The sequence below is a fragment of the Macaca thibetana genome, chromosome 11 (assembly GCF_024542745.1).
Source record: "Macaca thibetana thibetana isolate TM-01 chromosome 11, ASM2454274v1, whole genome shotgun sequence".
In the NCBI taxonomy this organism is placed as follows: Eukaryota; Metazoa; Chordata; class Mammalia; order Primates; family Cercopithecidae; genus Macaca; species Macaca thibetana.
The window spans coordinates 63,826,615-63,846,213 of NC_065588.1; the positions used below are offsets into that span (position 1 = coordinate 63,826,615).

At 39.4% G+C, this 19,599-nt stretch overlaps 1 protein-coding gene across 5 annotated transcripts in view; it reads left to right on the top strand.

Annotated features, from left to right (window-relative positions):
• Positions 1-19,599, top strand: part of DYRK2 (dual specificity tyrosine phosphorylation regulated kinase 2) — a 92,169-nt gene that overhangs the window by 53,945 nt on the left and 18,625 nt on the right. For 2 of the 5 annotated variants that reach the window (XR_007717752.1, XR_007717753.1), the window contains exons 1-2: positions 49-9,791; positions 9,906-10,015. The gene's annotated coding sequence lies outside the window, so the exon portion shown is untranslated. Of the gene's footprint in view, positions 1-48; positions 9,792-9,905; positions 12,719-19,599 lie in introns of those variants that run through there. The other 3 variants (XR_007717751.1, XR_007717750.1, XR_007717749.1) reach the window with 2 other exon arrangements.

Genomic DNA, 19,599 nt, shown 5'->3' on the forward strand with positions numbered 1-19,599 from the left:
AAAAAAGGGAGGCACACGAGTGAATGTCCTCCCTACCGGAACACAAAAAAAGGGAGGCACACGAGTGAATGTCCTCCCTACCGGAACAGGCAAAGGGAGAGGCAGAGATGGCATGGGGAAAAGAATTAGGAAGAAATACAGCAATGTATTAACAGGTAGCTGATACTAATTTTACTTCTCTTATCTGTTTTTCATCAGTTTTCACAATGACCATATTTTAAAATTATCAATACATTATTATAAAGAAAAGCATTTGTAAGGGAATGAATAAAATCAACAGAAGAAAACTGCTATGGAAGAGCACCTTAATAATGGGGAGGAAATTTGCTTTCCGGCCTGTTGAACCACGTGAACCATTTCGGTTCCTACATTTGCCAGGCACTTTCTCACTTCTGGTTTCCACCATCTGGAATGTGGTGCTCTCCTTAGCCTGGCTCACTCCTGCTGTCCCCATGTCTCAAGTAGCAGTGCTTCCTCCCTCTGCCCTGCCTGCCCCCTCGCTCAGCCTTCGTCAGATGAACTGAGAGGCTCCTGCAGTCTCCCATGTTCATCTCAGTGCCTACTTTCATAGACCTTAGAATTCAGTGGTCAGGCTGGTTTAATTGTCACACGTTGGGTTCCTTGAGGACCAGGGACTATCTTTCTTGCTAACATAAAAGGACGATCCCCAGGGACTGATGTAAAGTTTGGGACAAAACAGGACCTCAGTAAAAGTTTGTGAGTGAGTGAAATGCTTGGGGAGGGAGGTTTCAAGAGAGATGTGCACAAAGTAAGCCAGAACCCTTTGAGAAGGAGTTTTGGAGACAGTGCAGGAAATGGAACGTATTACCCAGTGCCTGGAAGCTGGTGGTGAGGAAATGGTGTGGTGGGTACAGGCCCACTCATGAATGTCGGCTGTGAATGTGGGGAGATGGAGAGAAAGACGACGAGCAAAGGGAAGCAAGTGAGTATTTTTTCTGGGTAGGCAAAAGTAATCAGTCTAGTACTTTCTTCTGCTTAAATTCCCCACTGACCTCTCATCACACTAAGGATAACGTGTAATTTCCTTGACATGTCCTTCAAAGCCCTTTGTGATTGGGCTTCTGCTTCTTTCCAGCGTCATTTGGTTCCATTCTTCCCCAGCTCAGTGCATTCCAGCCACATCTGTTTTCTGTGTGTTTCCTGAATGCCTGTCTCATTCCTGCCTCAGGACATTAGTACTTCCTGCTCCCTCTGCTGAAACCCCTCTGCCCTCTCTCCTTGTGTGGTTGATGTCTTACTGTTTATCACTTCGATCTGACACTATCTGCTTAGATAGCACTTCCTTGGCCTCTCTACCAGTGCCTATTTCCCCCACCCCTAGTCCTTCTCTGTCACGTTATGTGATTTAATTTTTTTAAAGTGTCTTAAAAAAGACACTGATCAGTGTCTGGAAAAAACTTGTTTATCTGTTTAATGATTGTTATTGTCTGTCTCCCTCATTAAGTGTAAGTTACATTATGCTAGTTCTTGTTACCTCTGTGTTTCCTATTGCCTTAAACAGCACTGGTATGCAGCAGGCGTTCCACAACTATTTATTAGTGAATATAAAGTCTTATGTGTGTTGGAGGAAGTAAAGAAGAAGCCAGTAGAGACGGAAAAATTAGAAATGTTATATGCCAGGAAGGCAAATCGGTATCATTTTTAGTGCCAACCTTGAATGCTTGGTAGTGGCTGCCTAGAATCCTGCCTTAGGATTATGCAGTTTCCTCAGGGTTCAGCAGAAAACAGTGCTATAATTGATTAACAATGTCTTATTGCTAATTAGCAAATTCCATAGGCATAGGAAGGGGCAGTTTAGTGGTTGAATAATAGACTTCCACTTCAGTGTGCATTGCTTCAATTCTTGTCTTGACACGTGGACGTTGTGTTCAGGATATGGCTGAGACTAGATCTCAGTTAATGTATAGGTGGTTGGGTTTTTCCTTTACAAACCTATATAATATGAAGAGCACACATGCTTTTATATCATATTATTATTATTATTATTGAGATGGAGTCTCGCTCTGTCATACATTCTAGAGTGCAGTGGCAAGACCTTGGCTCACTGCAACCTCCACCTCCCGAGTTTAAGCTATTCTCCTGGCTCAGCCTCCCAGGTAGCTTGGACTATAGGCATGTGGCACCATATCCGGCTAATTTTTGTATATTTAGTAGAGACGGAGTTTCACCATGTTGGCCAGATTGGTCTCAAACTCTTGACCTCAAGTGATCCACCTGCCTCAGCCTCCCAAAATACTGGGATTATAGGCATGAGCTACCGCACCTGGTGGTAGTATAATTTACTCATTTGTTCTTTAATGTAATATTTGTCCATATGTGTGTATGCCTTCAATGGCATGGGAAAAGGACAGAAAGTATTTATTAATCATCTTAGTCTCCTTTCTTTTATACTTTCAGTGCTTGATCTTTTGGGTGATATCAGAATGGTAGCTACTTCTGCATAAACATTCATTAACAAGCCTCTGGCCTGCAGTAAGAGGTGACCTCCCTGAGATGACAAGGTGGAAGGGAGCTGCAATTGAATTGTTTTCCTATTTCAGATACTCCCTATCTCTTTTTAGGTTTGGAATCTGCAAGTCTCTTACCCTCTAGGCTGATTATTTCCTTTCGAGAGCAATGAGGCCTTTTATCAAGATGGCTACATTCTTGTGTGTCCTGACGCACAAATGATGAGTAATGGGCTGATTAACCCAGTGACCTTCATGAATGATAAAAAGGGAACAGAAAGATGAGAGGTTTTTCCCACTCTGGGAATCAGCTTCTCTCTGGACTTTTTTCAAGACATGCTCTCTTATAACAAATAGTACATTGTACTTATTTCTTGTCTGATCCATGCATCCAGCTATTTTGAAATGAGAATTTTAAAACCAAGGATGGAGTACTTGACCCCCAGGCCCCTGTCCAGGATCTGTTCAGCACACACTATTTAATAGTGTTAGATTAACTTCTGGGCACCTGCGAGCCACCACAGTGCTGCTATTTTGATAACCCCATGGTTTAGAGGCCCTGACACCATGGCCACTTCCACCTTTTACTCTGAGTAAGCGCTCATGTTGCTATTCCCTGAACCAGTGCCAGAGAGGAAGGTTGGTTCTCTGTTTGGAAGTGGCCCAAGCTTCTATTATAACCACTTTGGGAAAAAAGGCGAAAGAGCAGCTGTCCTACACGGTGTCTTTCTCCTCCTCCTGCTCACCCAGTCTGAGCTCAGACTCACCTCATTTGACCCCAAGCATATCACCATCAGGGGTTTGCAATTCAAAGTACAGCATCACAGCAGACAGAACAATGGCTTGGCCAAAGATGTCCATGTCCTTATCCTTAGAACATGTGAACGGGTTAAGTTGCATGATGTTTTGACTGCGTTGTGTTTTCCCAGAATTCGTATGTTGAAGCCTAACCCCCAATGTGTCTGTATTTAGAGATGGGGCCTTTAGGGAAGTAATTAAGGTTAAATGAGTTGTAAGGATGCTGTCTGTATTAGTCCATTTTCACACTCCTGATAAACACATACCCAAGACTGGGAAGAAAAGAGGTTTAATGGACTTACAGATGCACATGGCTGGGGAGGCTTCACAATCATGGAGGAAGGCAAGGAGGAGCAAGTCACATCTTATGTGGATGGCGGCAGGCGGAGAGAGGGAGCTTGTGCGGGGGAACTCCTCTTTTTAAAACCATCAGATCTCATGAGGCTTACTCACTATCACGAGAACAGCATGAGAAAGACTTGCTCCCATAATTCAACTACCTCCCACCAGGTCCCTCCCACAACTCATGGGAATTCAAGATGAGATTTGGGTGGAGACACAGCCAAACCATATAATCTCATCCCTGACCCCTCCCAAATTTCATGTCTTCACGTTGCAAAACAATCATGCCTTTCCAACAGTCCCCCAAAGCCTTAACTCATTTCAGCATTAACTCAAAAGTCAACAGTCCAAAGTCTCATCTGAGACAAGTCAAGTCACTTCTGCCTATGAGCCTGTAAAACCGAAAGCAAGTTAGTTACTTCCTAGATACAATGGGAGTACAGGCATTGGGTAAATACAGCCATTCCAAATGGAAGAAATTGGCCAAAACAAAGGGAGTACAGGCCCCATGCAAGTTTGAAATCCAGCAGGGAAGTCAAATCTTAAAACTCCAAAATGATCTCCTTTGACTCTGTCTCACATCCAGGTCATGCTGAGGCAATAGGTGGGTTCCCATGGTCTTGGGAAGTTCTGCCCCTGTGGCTTTGCAGGGTACAACCTCCCTCCTGGCTGCCTTCATGGGCTGGCATTGAGTGTCTGTGACTTTTTTCAGGCATATGGTGCAAGCTGTCAGTGGATCTACCATTCTGGGGTCTGGAGGACAGTGACCCTCTTCTCACAGTTCCACTAGGCAGTGCCACAGTAGGGACTCTGTGTGGGGGCTCCCACCCTATATCTCACTTCCACATGCCCTAGCAGAGGTTCTCCATGAGGGCCCTGCCCCTGCAGCAAACTTCTGCCTGGGCATCCACACGTTTCCATACATCTTCTGAAATCTAGACAGAGGTTCTCAAACCTCAATTCTTGACTTTTGTGCACTTGCAGGCTGAACACCATGTGGAAGCCACAAAGGTTTGAGACTTGCACCCTCTGAAGCCACAGCCTGAGCTCTACATTGGCCCCTTTCAGCCACAGCTGGAGTGGCTGGGACACAGGGCACCAAATCCCTAGGCTGCACACAGCTTGGGGACCCTGGGACCAGCCCATGAAACCACTTTTTCCTCTTAGGCCTCTGGGCCTGTGATGGGAGGGGCTGCTGTGAAGACCTCTGACATGCCCTGGAGGCATTTTCCCCATTGTCTTGATGATTAATATATGGCTCCTCGTTGCTTATGCAAATGTCTGCAGCCAGCTTGAATTTCTCCTCTGTAAATGGGATTTTCTTTTCTATCGCATTGTTAGGCTGCAAATTTTCCAAACTTTTATGCTGTGCCTCCCTTGTAAAACTGAATGCCTTTAACAGCACCCATGTCACCTCTTGAATGCTTTGCTGCTTAGAAATTTCTTCCACCAGATACCCTAAATCATCTCTCTCAAGTTCAAAGTTCCACAAATCACTAGGGCAGGGGCAAAATGCCACCAGTCTCCTTGCTAAAGCATAACAAGAGTTACCTTTGCTCCAGTTCCCAACAAGTTCCTCATTTCTATCTGAGACCACCTCAGCCTGGACTTTATTGTCCATATTGCTATCGGCATAAAGCCATCCAAGTCTCTAGGAAGTTCCAAACTTTCCCACATTTTTCTGTCTTCTTCCAAGCCCTCCAGACTGTTCCAATCTCTGCCTATTACTGAGTTCTGAAGTCATTTCCGCATTTTTGGGCACCTTTTCAGCAGCGCCCCACTCTACCAATGCCAATGTACTGTGTTAGTCCATTTTCACACTGCTGATAAAGACATACCTGAGACTAGGAAGAAAAGAGGTTTAAAGGACTTACAGTTCCACATGGCTGGGGAGGCCTCACAATCATGGAGGAAGGCAAGCAGGAGCAAGTCACATCTTACATGGATGGCCGCAGGCAAAGAGAGAGAGCGTGTCAGATCTCATTAGACTTATTCACTATCACAAGAACAGCACAAGAAAGACTTGCTCACATAATTCAGTTACCTCCTACCGGGTCCCTCCCACAACAGGTGGGAATAAAAGATGAGATTTGGGTGTGGACACAGCCAAACCTTATCAGTGTCCTAATCCAATAGGACTGGTGTCCTTATAAGAGGAGGAAGAGGCATCAGAGCTCACGTTATCTCTACGTGTGCACAGAGGAAAAACCATGTGAGGACACAGCAAGAATGCAGACATCTACAAACCAAGGAGAGGCCTCATCAGAAACAGATCCTGCTGGCACTTTGATCTTGGACTTCCAGCCTCTGAAATTGTGAGAAAATCAGTGTCTGTTGTTTAAGCCACCAGCCTGTGGTATTTTGTTATGGCAGCCAGAGTACTGAATACGCATAACAGAGAGGAATTAAAGTTGCAGATGGAATTAAGGTTGCTCATCAGCTGACACTGAGATGTGGAGAGACGCTTGGATTATCCAGGTGGGTCCAATGTAATCCTTAAAACTGGAAGGAGGCAAAAGTAATGAGGTCCTATTGACACCTTGGTTGTAACCTAGTGAGAGCTGTATTGAATCTTTAAAACACTGTAAGATAATCCATTCACATTATTTTAAACAACTACATTTTTGGTAATTTATTACAATATCAAGAGAAAATCAGTATAAACATGTCAGGGCATATTATCTGTTTAATAACACTTTAATGAATATTTTGGATATACCCACATATTTGGGATTCATTTCCTCCGGAAAGAAACACTGATATAGGGAACAGTAAAATGACAAATTTTATTCTATTTATAACCCCTATAAGTTGCCACTATGAGAACACCGAGTAAATGGAATAAAAAAGAGCACAAATTTGCCCTTTCACCTTATTTTTCTTTGCCAAAACCAAAACCCACCAGAAGCAAAAATATTAAAGAACTCTGTATTTAAATTTAATTCACTATTTAAATAAAGCAAAATTGAGGGTAACATAATACCTGCCTGCAAAGGTACTTTTGAGTAATAGCTAATTGTCACCTTTATAATCATTACTTTTGAGAGAGAAAGAGAAAGAGGCAATGTGTGTGTGTGTGTGTGTGTGTGTGTGTGTGTTGTATTGTATTATATTGTGTGTGTGGCTTGTTCAGAGATTTTGAGAAACCATTTGTGGTTTCAGGACTCACAGCCATTGAAGGCAGCTTTCCATTACCATACTTTGAAAAAAGACTTCAGTGTTCTCTGGATTTTCTGTTCTCTCTTGTCAATACTCCGTTTTTATTAGTTGTTAAAGAAACCAACCCTTAATTTCCTTCACAGTAAATACAGTATTACCTGTGCTGATCTCTGAAAAGGCCTGTCTTAATACCAATTAACTTTCGAAGTACTTACAGTTCCTATTATTTTATCATCTCTGGAAAAATAAAAAGGAAGAGAGTGCATAGTCAAATGCACACATTCTCCTTTTCTCAGTTGGAAGTGATTTTCTCCCTCCAGCCTCTCTCTGTTCCTTAGCCCTCTGTGCTATCTTAACTTTGTATCAGTTACTTACATTTACTCTTTAAACACCTTCCTTGATTTGCTCCAACTCCTCTGCAGCTTTAGATAGTAATTCTTTTTAAATTCCCCTTTTCATAGTACACATGCTTTGAAGAACTTTAAAAGAAAATACCAGTATTTAAAATTGAGACTTAAGATGATCATGTTCTTGTAGGCAGATGTAAACATTGTAGTTATACTCTCTTGAGTATTTTTTTAGTAGTGTTAGAACTTTTAGCAGTGGTTACAACTGGTTTGTGCTGCAAACAGTTTTAGTGATGGTATCCTAAATGCCTGTGCTCTGTACTCATTATATATAAAAGGTAGCATAACACAATGATCCAATTCATAATATGTCTTCCCCTGATTTTTACATCACACTTTTCAATTCTGAGACAGAATTTGGCTGAAGTATTTAAGATTTTCTTATGGTTTTGAGTTGTTTAAATGTTGATACGTATATTTCCAAATATGACCTCATTGGAGAGTCAGTGTATTTGGCTAACAGTTAAATAAAGTTTATAGGCTTACAAAAAGGGTTGCATACTACAGCCAAGTTGAAAAAGTAACATTTGGGCACAAAGCTACTTGGCTTACTTTCATTGGTTTGGTCTTTTGTGTTATTAGGCAAATAATTTCATTTTTTAAAATTTCTGCTGTTGGGCAAATGAGCCTGTTGTTGAGGCTTACTCATATGAATGTTTAAATTTTTCTTCTCTGACATCAGTCATTCATCAAAACCACCTGCGTTCCAAAATCTATATTTATGTCTCCACTCTATTATGGTTTTGCATTATTCATCTGCTAAATATCTTTTGAGTACCATTGTTCACCATTGCATCTCAGTGCCTAGAATAGGAAGAAGAGCTAACAAGAATAGTTCCTAATAATTAGGATCACTAATTATGTGCCAGGCACTGCTCCCTATAGCCCTCTGACGTAGGTACTATTGTTATCCCCATTTTACAGATGAGGAAGCTAAACCATAGACAGAGTGTCTTAGGTAGGACTGCTATAGCAAAATATCATACACTGGGTGGCTTAAACAACAAACATTTATTTCTCACAGGTCTGAAAGCAGGGAACTCCAAGATCAAGGTGCTGACAAATTCGGTTCTGGTGAGGGCCCTACTCCTGGCTTTCAGACAGCTGCCTTCTTGCTGTGTTTTCGCACGATGGAGATAGAGGGAGTCTGGTTTCTTGCTCTTCTTATAAGGACATTAATCCCATCATTGGATTCCCACCCTCATGACCTCATCTAAACATAATTACCTCCCAAAAGTCCCACCTCCTAATACTATCTCAGTGGGGACGGGACTTTAACATATGAATTTTGGAGGGATACATACATTCAGTCCATAACATAGAGGAAGTAACTCATCCAAGGCCTCATAGCTAAAAGGTGGTAGAGTTGGAATTGAACCAAGGATTCACACTTGAAAGTCTGCTTTTAATCACAACGAGTGAGTGAGTGAGTCAGGCACTCATGTTTCCCAAATTTCTTGAAACAGAGTAAAAATTTGACGAAAAACATATAGCCTGTGGGAAACAAATACTACTTGGAAAGGCGTAACAGCTTCTCACCTGTTGAAGAGTATCTCATCTTCCTGACCTCCTGTGTAAACAAAGAAACAAAAAACCATACCCAGCATCACTCTGTTACTCTGTTATACTGATGTTGAAGGACTTTTGCATACAATTCTGGAAATTGGGACAACTGAGCACTACTGACCTGCCACAGGGATGTTGTGAGGGGTAATGAATGTTTGTAGAATGTTTAAGACATGAGTGAAAGACTTTGAAGTAATGCAAATTCTTATAAAATACAAAAGTTATTGCTGGCTGGGCTTGGTGGCTCACACCTGTAATCCCAACACTTTGGGAGGCTGAGGCGGGTGGATCACGGGGTCAGAAGTTTGAGACCAGTCTGGCCAACATGGTGAAACCTTGTCTCTCTTAAAAATACAAAAATTAGCCAAACATGGTGTCACATGCTTGTAATCCTAGCTACTTGGGAGGCTGAGGCAGGAGAATCACTTGAACCTGGGAGGCGGAGGTTGCAGTGAACGGAGATTGTACCACTGCACTCCAGCCTGGGGGATAGAGCGGGACTCCATCTCAAAAAAAAAAAAAAAAAAAAAGTTATTGCTTTCATATTGTTATTGTCCCTTGGAATCTTTGCTATCAGTGTACTGTGTACTTCCTGCCTACCTCTGAGTTTGTAAAGTAGGTAAAAGAGCAGATGTCATTGCTAAGAATATAGCATTGACCTCTATGTAAAATTTATAGGTTCTCACACAGAGTGCTGAGGCTTTTGATCAGCATCTTTGAAAGTATTGCTTGCATACACTTCAAGTAAAAGATCATTCTAATTATTTCATAGTCATACATTACATGAAAGATCTTTGTACATAATTGGAAAATCTTTAATAAGCTTTGATTAATGATGCTGGCTTTAATTTGAACTTCATATTATTGTTTTCCAAATGATTTCCATAATAGAGAACATGGTGGATCTAAGCACGAGATTTTAAGTTCCTGCCTTTCAAAGGTGTGGCTAAAAAGGAGGAGGATAAAAAACACTGTGTGCCCTCATGCCAAGCTCTCCGTGTAGGGACATTATCTTCACCATTGCATTTCATCTTCAAAACAGCCCTGCAAGGTAAGCATCTGTATTTTATAGATGGGAAAAACTGAGATTCAAAAAGTTTACATAACTACACATCTGGTAAGAGCTAGAGCCGAGATCCATTTCCTGCTCTGTCTTTTCTCACAGTTGTTGCAACAACGCCACTGAGCTGACTCACTACCCCAGGAGTCCGTGAAGGCTTCCCCGAGGAAGCAGTGTTTGAGCTGAGCCTTGAAACAGAAGTAAGAAGACTCCAGGTAAATGAGAATAGCAAGTGCATTTCAGGCAAAGGAAAGGAAGTGTGAACAAGCAGGTGTGCACTGTGAACAAGCAAGTGTGAACAATGACTGTCCAGGGCAAAAAGCATGCATTTTACCAGGCTGGCAGGAGACCCAGTATTACAAGTAGGAGATGCCAAAGGACCACCAATACTGGACCTGCTCGCCATACAACTGTAGAAACGGAAATGCCTGATCTCCAAATTCTCATTAATCAGAGAAAATAAGAATGTGGTAATGAAATAATTTTTTCTTGAGGTGTGTTCTTAACTTCCAACTAAATTTTCACTGCTGAATCCTCATAGCCAACACTGCACAAGTGTTATTGACACAGTCCATTGGACCCAGAGAATGGAGAAGATGCTAGGCTTTTTTTTTTTTTTTTTTGGAGACGGGAGTCTCTGTCGCCCAGGCTGAAGCTCAGTGGCGCGATCTCGGCTCACTGCAACTTCCCCGTCCCGGGTTCACGCCATTCTCCTGCCTCAGCCTCCCGAATAGCTGGGACTACAGGTGCCGCCACCATGCCCGGCTAATTTTTTGTATTGTTTTAGTAGAGACGGAATTTCACCGTGTTAGCCAGGATGGTCGCGATCTCCTGACCTCGTGATCCGCCCGTCTCGGCCTCCCAAAGTGCTGGGATTACAGGCGTCCGGCCGCTGCTAGGCTTTGGCTTTCTCGAGACTGGCACACAATTGGTGTGCATTTAAATCTCCCTTAAGCAAAGTGTAGAAAAAGAAGTGCTTTAACAAATTTGAATCAATGTATCTTTCACCTGTGCAGGATCTGAAACTAGAGACTGAAAGTTTTTTCATTGTATTAATAAATCACTAGTGCTTAGCACGTAATAGTTTCTTAATTCTTTTCAACAGATAAACAAATAAGTAGATTTTGAAAACATCTTTTAAATTCCTGTTAAATATCTTGTTTTAAACATACATCTGAAATAAATCTTTCCCTACACATATTAAAAAACCTTTTTCTTTTGGGGTTTACAAATAGGCTCTCCAAGAAACAGGGGCAAAGAAAATTCCAAGGAAACTACACATATTAGAAAAATCTTTGTGTTCGTTGAGAACTGTACCATGTAACTTTGTAAGGCAATATTTTATTTAATTTTCTTAAACTTTGTTATAAAGGGATGTCACTATAGTGATACTGTTTTAGGTGGATATAATACTTGCCTTTATCCTCTTTTTATTGATTTTTAAATATTATACATATTTTAATTAGTGGCAATTTTACAATAATGTGAGGCTCTTAGAAAATTGTTCATTTTTGCTCATGAGAAATGGGAAATGTGTTGGAGTTTTGGAGTTCCATTTCAAATAACTGAAGAAAAAATATATGTATCTATGTATATAGTGGCTCCAACTGCATACTTTAATCAACTTAGGAACAATTATCCCAAATTTCTTTCTTAACAGATAGTATTATTCTTTCCAAAATGACTACAACTAAGAATTTTTGAATAACGTTTATTTCTGTGATAAAGTAATTATGTACAAGTTAGAAGTTGTGCTAGGGGGCCTGGAAATTCTCAGAGAGAAATTCTATTTTCTCATAATTTCATGGCTTTTAAGTATGTCACCAGTGCATAGAGTTTTCACAGCAGCTGGTAGAGATGTAACATTAATTTTATTTGCCTAGGGAAGGGAAGGAAGTAACTGGCTGTTGTGGACATGTGATGTAGTAGGGAAGACTAGGTTACTCTGAAGTAGTTTCCAACATTAATACCCTAGGTATTGCACTGAATTATTTAAGAAGGTGGGGAAAGTTCAGAAGAAAATGATTGGAATGATAGTACTAAAACTTCGGTGAGGTATGGTTAGTGGAATTGGAAATATTTATCCTGGACAGCATAGGAGGATATAAAACTAGTTTCAAATATTTGTAGAGCTGACAAGTAGAAGAGAAATTAAGGAATTGTTTGTATTGTCCAATGGCCTTAAGCAGAAGCTATATGGAGTCTTTTGCCTCAAAATGAGAAAAGTACAAAGATGTCCAAAGAGGCAAAGAAAGTTCTCATTCAAGATGGCAGACAGCACGTATCTCCTTTCTACTTCACATCTCATAGAAATGTCAGCAAAGAAGAAGTAAGAGTAACAAATTAAAGACTACTGGGTACAGAAGAAAGAGCATCAGGAACTAGGGATATAGACAAGTTTCTTGAAAGTGGAAATACTTGGAATTGTATTAACAGGTTAAATCACATTCACAGGAGAAGGCTGCAGTAGAGGCTAGGGCTATTTTTCCTGGCAGCACACCCAGAGAGATGCTCAACACTTGGAGTATGAAAGGAGAGTTGGAAAGCAATCAACTGTGGAATAACTGTGTGAGTCATAGTCCACGTTCTCCTTCCCTGCATCACATGCTCAGGCTAAAACCAGAGGACTAATATTTAAAATAATTGAATAGTCTTGGTGAGAAGGAGCCCTAGTTGGGGTGATGCCCCATCTGAGTAAACTTCTTCGCATTTTTGCTGGGAAGTGAGAGAAGCAGGGAGGGGGACATCCAACTTCCTCTTCTTTCACTACAAGGTCTAAAGCAAAGGTTGCCAGTAACAGCCACTTGTGTAGACAAGAGAGAGCTGCACAAGGCAGAGCTATCTGCATTCAATGAGCTGACCTACCTCAGTTGTAGGTATGAATCTATAGCCAAGGATTATGAAAATCTGAAGAAAAATGAGGACAAAAGAGCAGGTTGAGAGAAAACATACACTGACTCCGGAGGAAACAGATAATTCAGGACATAGAAAATATCTTTAAAGTTATTCTATTTAGTATCCTCATGGAAACAAAAGTCAAGAGAAAGCATTTTTTAGTGCCAAATTAGATTGCTGAGAAAGAACAACTAAAACAAAAAAAAATTTGTTAAAATGAAAAAGTAATTGCTAAAGTTAACAGTTCAAGGGAAGACCTGAGACAAAACGTTGAAGAAATTGCTCTAAACGTAGTGCAAAAAGATAAAGGGTGGAAAATGTGGGAGAAAAGTGAAGAGATTTGAGAAAAGTGGTCCAAAATTTTAACATCCAAAGGGATGTTCGGAAAGCGACAAAACAAAGAATAGGAGAGAATTTTCCATAAGTGAAGAAATAGGATTGAGATTGCAGGAGCCCTAGAGAATGCAAAATAAGATGAATGAACAAACTTAGCCCAAGGCACATTCTTGTGAAATTTTAGATATTGAGAATAAAGGGAAGAGTCTAAAAGCCAAAAGAATAGATTACTCAATGAGAATCCAATTGGAATGAGACAGATCATCAGCAACTGTAAATGCTAAGAAAAACAAAACAAGAAGCATGCCTTCAAAATGTGCAAAATAAATGTTTTTTGAACCTAAAATTCTCTACTTAGCTAAACTATCAATCAAGAGTGAGGCATTTTGAAACATGCAAGAACTCAGACCATTTACCACCCACAGACTATTTCTGAAAGAATTACTGAAGCAAAACAAAAAAGAACCCAAGTAGGAGGAAGCCATGGCCTCTAAGGAGCAGTGGATCTTACCCAAGATTATAATGAAATATAATTCCAGGATGACAACTGAAGGGGTGGCCTGCCCCTCCACACCTGTGGGCGTTTCTCGTTAGGTGGAACGAGAGACTTGAGAAAAGACATGAGACACAGAGACAAAGTATAGAGAAAGAAAAAGTGGGCCCAGGGGACTGGCGCTCAGCATACAGAGGACCCACGCCGGCGCCAGTCTCTGAGTTCCCTTAGTATTTATTGATAATTATCTTTACCATCTTAGAAAAAGGGATGTGACAGCATAATAGGATCATCGTAGGGAGAAGGTCAGCATTAAGACATATGAATAAAGATCTCTGTGACACGAATAAGTTTAAGGAAAAGTGCTGTGCCTTGATATGCATATGCAAACATCTTCATAAACCTTTTTAGTGCATAAAGAGCAGCATTGCACTAGCAAGTCCCGCCTTTCGCTCTACGGCGGTTTTCTCCTTTCTCAGTAAACAGAATATACAATCAGGTTTTACACCGAGATGTTCCATTGCCCAGGGACGGGCAGGAGACAGATGCTTTTCTCTGTCTCAACCACCAACAACCGCCAAGAGGCCTTCTTCCCTTTTACACTAGTCCTCCTCAGCACAGACCCTTCACGGGTGTCAGGCTGGGGGACGATCAGGTCTTTCCCTTCCCACGAGGCCATATTTCAGACCATCACATGGCGAGAAACCTTGGACAATACCTAGCTTTCCTAGGCAGAGGTCCCTGCGACCTTTGGCAGTGTGCGTGTCCCTGGGTACTTGAGATTAAGAGAATGTTGATGACTTTTAACCAGCAAGCTGCCTTCAGGCACTTGTTTAACAAAGCACACCCTGCACAGCCCAAAATCCATTAAACCTTGAGTCACCACAGCACATGTCTCTTGCAAGGACAAGGTTGGTGGTAGGGTCACAGATTAACAGCATCTCAAACACAGAACAAAATGGAGTCTCTTATGTCTACTTCTTTCTATATAGACACAGTAACAGTCTGATCTCTCTTTCTTTTCCCCACAACAACCTTGAGGCAGGCCTAGAAAGCCATCAGTCTAAATTAGAACCAGAAGTCAGATGCTCTGTGAAGAATCTCTTTCAGGAGGACGTGGATTTCTTCTATAAATTGAATGACTGAGAAGCTGAGTGGTCTTGTGACAAGGCAAAGGCATGGTAGGTCACTGTGATAAGGTATCATCCGAACACTTTCCAAACTGTGAAGTAATTTTCTTCTTCTAATAGCAAAGGTTTATTGACAAGAGTTACATCTCCTCTATAGGCTCAAGGGCACTGCTGTACTTGGTTCTGCAGTGAACAATTATCTCCCTACAAATATTGTGAATGCTACTTTTCAGTTTAAAAAATCACTTTATAGACAATGTATCAAAAATTAATTGTAGTTATACGACAAGTGTGAAAACAATGTACACTGGAATGGAGGTTAGGAGAGAGGGAAGGAGCAAAGGAAGAAAGATGTAATGATGTTAGATTCTTTTCATCAGAAATAAGAAGAATTAAGACATATTGCATCTACATTTGAGAAGTCAAAATAGGGTATCAAGCATCTTATATAAATTTGTTAATTACAGTGATACCACACTAAGGCAGTATAACATAGTCATTAAGAGCATGGATCCTGGAGCCAGAACACCTGCGTTTGAATTTTTGCCCCACACTTCAACTTGGGCAAACTGCTTATCTGTGCCTTGGTTTTCTCAGCAAAAATGAAGATAGTTAATATTTCACAAAGTCATTCGAAAATAAAAAGAGTTGATATATATAAAGTGCTTAGAACAGTCTTTGGCACATAAAAATTATTCTATATCATCATATGTTACCGATGACAATAATGATGATGGAAAACAACTAAACATCTGGAGAAAAGGGAACTGTTGTACGCTGCTGGTGGGAAAGTAAATTAGTACATCGATTATGGAAAACAGTCTAGAGATTCCTCAGAAAATTAAAAAGAAATCTACATATTACCCAGAAATCCCACTTCTGGGTATATACGCAAAGAAGTTGAGATAAGTATGCCAAAGAGACATCTGCACTCCCATGTTCACTGCAGCATTATTTACAGTACCCAAGAAATGAAATCAATGTAAGTGTCCATCACTGGATGAATGGATAAAGAAAATGTGGGGAGGGGGATTAGGGAGATGTTGGTCAAAGGATACAAGGTTTCAGTTAGACAGGAGGAATACATTCAGGAGATTATTGTACAACGTGGTGGCTATAGTTAATAACAATGTATTGTATTCTTGAAAGTTGCTCTAAGAGAATAGGTTTTAAGTGTTGTCACCATAAAAACGTTAAGCATGTGAGCTAATGCATATGTTAACTTGCTCAGTTTAGCTATTTCACAATGTATACATATTTTAAAACAACATATTGTCATGATAAATATATACAATTCTTTGTCAGGTACAAAATTAAACAAAAATACAACACAAAACATTTAAAAATTAAAAAATAAAAATTTAATGGGCAGAGATCGGAAAAGGGAAGTAGTAGCTTAAGAAAATTTATTTTTTCAATTTTTTTAAAAATGAGGGATTAATGAATATTTAAACTTGACAAATTAATAAAGAGGCATAACCATATTAAGAGTTATGGAAGCAATCTTCAGAGAAATTTCTATTTTGTCCTATTTTAAGGGTTTTTAAAAATTCATATACAAGCACTACTTTTATTTAGTTTTTACCAATTTTACTGAGGTGTAATTGATGTACGATAAATTGCACATATTTAAAGTGAAAAATTTGATACATTTTGGACTTAGGTACACACCCCTGAAACTATCACAGTAATCAAGATGATGAACATAACCATCAACCATCATGCTCTAAAGTTTCTTCATGCCCCTTGATAATCTCTTCTTTCTACCTCTTCCCACTCCCCCAATCTCAGGCAACCACCATTCTGCTTCTGTGACAATAAAATGGCTTGCATTTTCTAGAATTTTATATCAATGAAATCATATAGTATGCACTCTTACATCTGGCTTCTTTCATTCAGCATAACTATTTTGAGATTATTCACACTATACTGTGTAACAATACATTCATTCTGTGGATAGACCACAATTAACAAATTTACTTGTTGATGGAAATCTGGTTTTTGTTTTTGTTTTTTTTCCCCCAGTTTTTGACTATTACAAATAGAACTGCTGTGATTGTTCATGTACAAGTCTTGATGTGGGCATAGGATTTCATTTCTTTTGGATAAATACTTAGAAGTGGAATGGATGGATTATATGATAGGCATATGTTTAAATTTTTAAGAAACTGTCAAACTGTTTTCCAAAGTGTTTTACGGTATATGAGAATTCCAGTTTCTCCACATCCTTATCTTGGCAGTCAACTCTATCAGCCATTCTGACAGCTATGTTGTGGTATCTTATTGCAGTCTTATTTTACATTTCCTTGGTGACTATTTATATTGACTCTCTTCTCATGTTTTTGTTTGTCATCTGTATATCTTTATGGAAAAGTATCTGTTCAGATATTTTGGTCATTTAAAAAAATTGTTTTTTTCTTTATATTGAGATTTCAGTTTTCTTTATATATTTTGGATACAAAGCTTTCATTAAAGATATGATTTACAAATATTTTCTTCCAATCTGTAGCTTGACTTTTTATTCTTTCAACAGTGCCTTCTGAATAATATAAATTTTTTATTTTAGTGAGGCTCAGTCTTTACTTTTTTTCCTTTTATGGATTGTGCTTGGATGTTATGTTTACAAAATATTTGCATAACCTATGATCACAAAGATTTTCTATTGGGTTTAGTGTTAGGTTTTATACTGAAGTCTGTGATCAGTTTTAAGCTACTCCTTGTATATGGTATGAAACAAAATTCAATTTTTTTGCATGCATGTATTCAATTGTTCCAACGCCATTTGTTGAGTCTCTTCTTTCTTCACCAAATTGCCTTTGTACTTTTGCCAAACATCAGTTGCTGAAATATGTGCTGGTCTATTTGTGGACTCTATTTTGTTCCATTGATGTATTTATCTTGATTCTAATATCAGACTGTATTGATTAGTCATATAATAAGCCTTAAAAGTACATAGTTCTCCAACTTTGTTTATTGTCAAAATTGTTTTGACTCTTTTTTTGTTTGAGATGGAGTCTTGCTCTGTTGCCCAGGCTGGAATGCAGTGGTGCAATCTCAGCTCACTGCAGCTTCCGCCTCCAGGGTTCCAGCAATTCTCCTGCCTCAGCCTCCCTAGTAGCAGGGATTACAGGCGTGAGCCACCGTGCCCTGCTAGTGTGTGTGTGTGTGTGTGTGTGTGTGTGTGTGTATTTTTAGTAGAGATGGAGTTTCACCATGTTGGCCAGGCTAGTCACGAACTCCCGACCTCAGGTGATCTGCCTGGCTCAGCCTCCCAAAGTGCTGGGATTACAGGCGTGAGCCACTGTGCCCGGCCTGTTTTGGCTCTTACAGGTCCTTTGCATTTCCATATGAATTTTAGAATCAGCTTGTTGATTTCTACAAACAAACCTTTTGAGATTTTTATTGGGATTGCATTAGGTCTGTAGATCAATTCAGGAGGAATTGACATCTTAACAATATGAAGTCTTCTCACCCATGACCAATGTACATCTCTCCCATTTATTTAGGCCTTCTTTAATTTTTCTCAGCAGTTTTGTAATTTGTAATGTAAAGATCTTGCCTATATTTGTTAGATTTATTCCTAAATATTTCATATTTTCATCCTATTATATTATTTTTAAATTTTCATTTTCCAATTATTTGTTGACAGAATATAAGAAATAAAATTTATTGCACATTCTATAAAATTGCTAAGCTCACTTATTAGTCCTGCAAGTTTTTTTTTTATAGATTTCTTCAGTTTTTCTATATAGGCAATCACGTTGTTGGCAAAGAAAGATAATCTTACTTCTTATCCAATCTGGATGCTTTTTTATTTCTTCTATGACTGCACTGGCCACAGTCTTCGATACAGTGTTGAACAGAAGTTTGAGAGTGAGCGTCCTTGTCTTTTTCCTGATCTTAGAAGGAAAGCATTCAGTCTTTTGCCATTAGGTAGGGTATTAGTTATACTTTTTTGTACATGCCCTTTATCAGGTTGAGGAAGTTCCCATTTATTTTAGTTTTCTATAAATTTTCATCAGGAATGTCTGTTGGATTTTGTCATTTTTTTAATCCACCGATATAATCATACGGTTTTTCTTCTTTGATATGTTAATATAATGAGTTACATTGATTTTTTTATTATATCAATCTTGCATTCTTAGGATGAGTCCCTCTTAGTCATTATGTATTACCCTTTTTATGTGTTGTTGGATTTGGTTCCTTGAAATATTGTTTTGAATGTTCACTTCTATGTTCATGAGATATATTGCTCTGTGGTTTTACTTCTTTTCATGTCTTTGTTTGGTATTTAGGGTATTTAGCTCACCACATAGAATGAGTGGCTAGTTATTTCCTTGTCTTCAAATTTTTGGAAGTGTTTATACAGAATTGGTATTATTTCCTTCCCTAAATGTTTGATATAATTCTCCACTGAAGCTGAGTCTGTAGTTTCCTTTGTAGGAAGGTTTCTATCTACAAATCCAATTTCTTTCACAGATATTGGGTTGTTCACATTATCTTTTTCTTGTTAAATGAGATTTGGTGGTTTGTGTCCTTTGAAAAATTAAAGGTTCTCAACATCATTGATCAGCAGAGAAATGCAGATCAAAACTACAATGAGATATCATCTCATTTCAATTAAATTTGCTTATATCCAAAAGACAGGCAATAACAAATGCTGTTGAAGATGTAGAGAAAAGGGAGCCCTTCTACACTCTTGGTGGGGATGTAAATTAGTACATCCACTATGAAAAACAGTTTGGAGGTTCCCCAGAAAGCTAAAAACAGAGCTACTATATGATCCAGCAATCCCACTGCTGAGTATATACCCCAAAGAAAGGAAATCAGTATATCAAAGAGATATCTGCACTCCCATGTGTGTTGCAGCCCTGTTCACAGTAGCCAAGATTTTGAAGCAATGACCATCATCAGATGAATGGATATAGAAAATGTGGTACATATA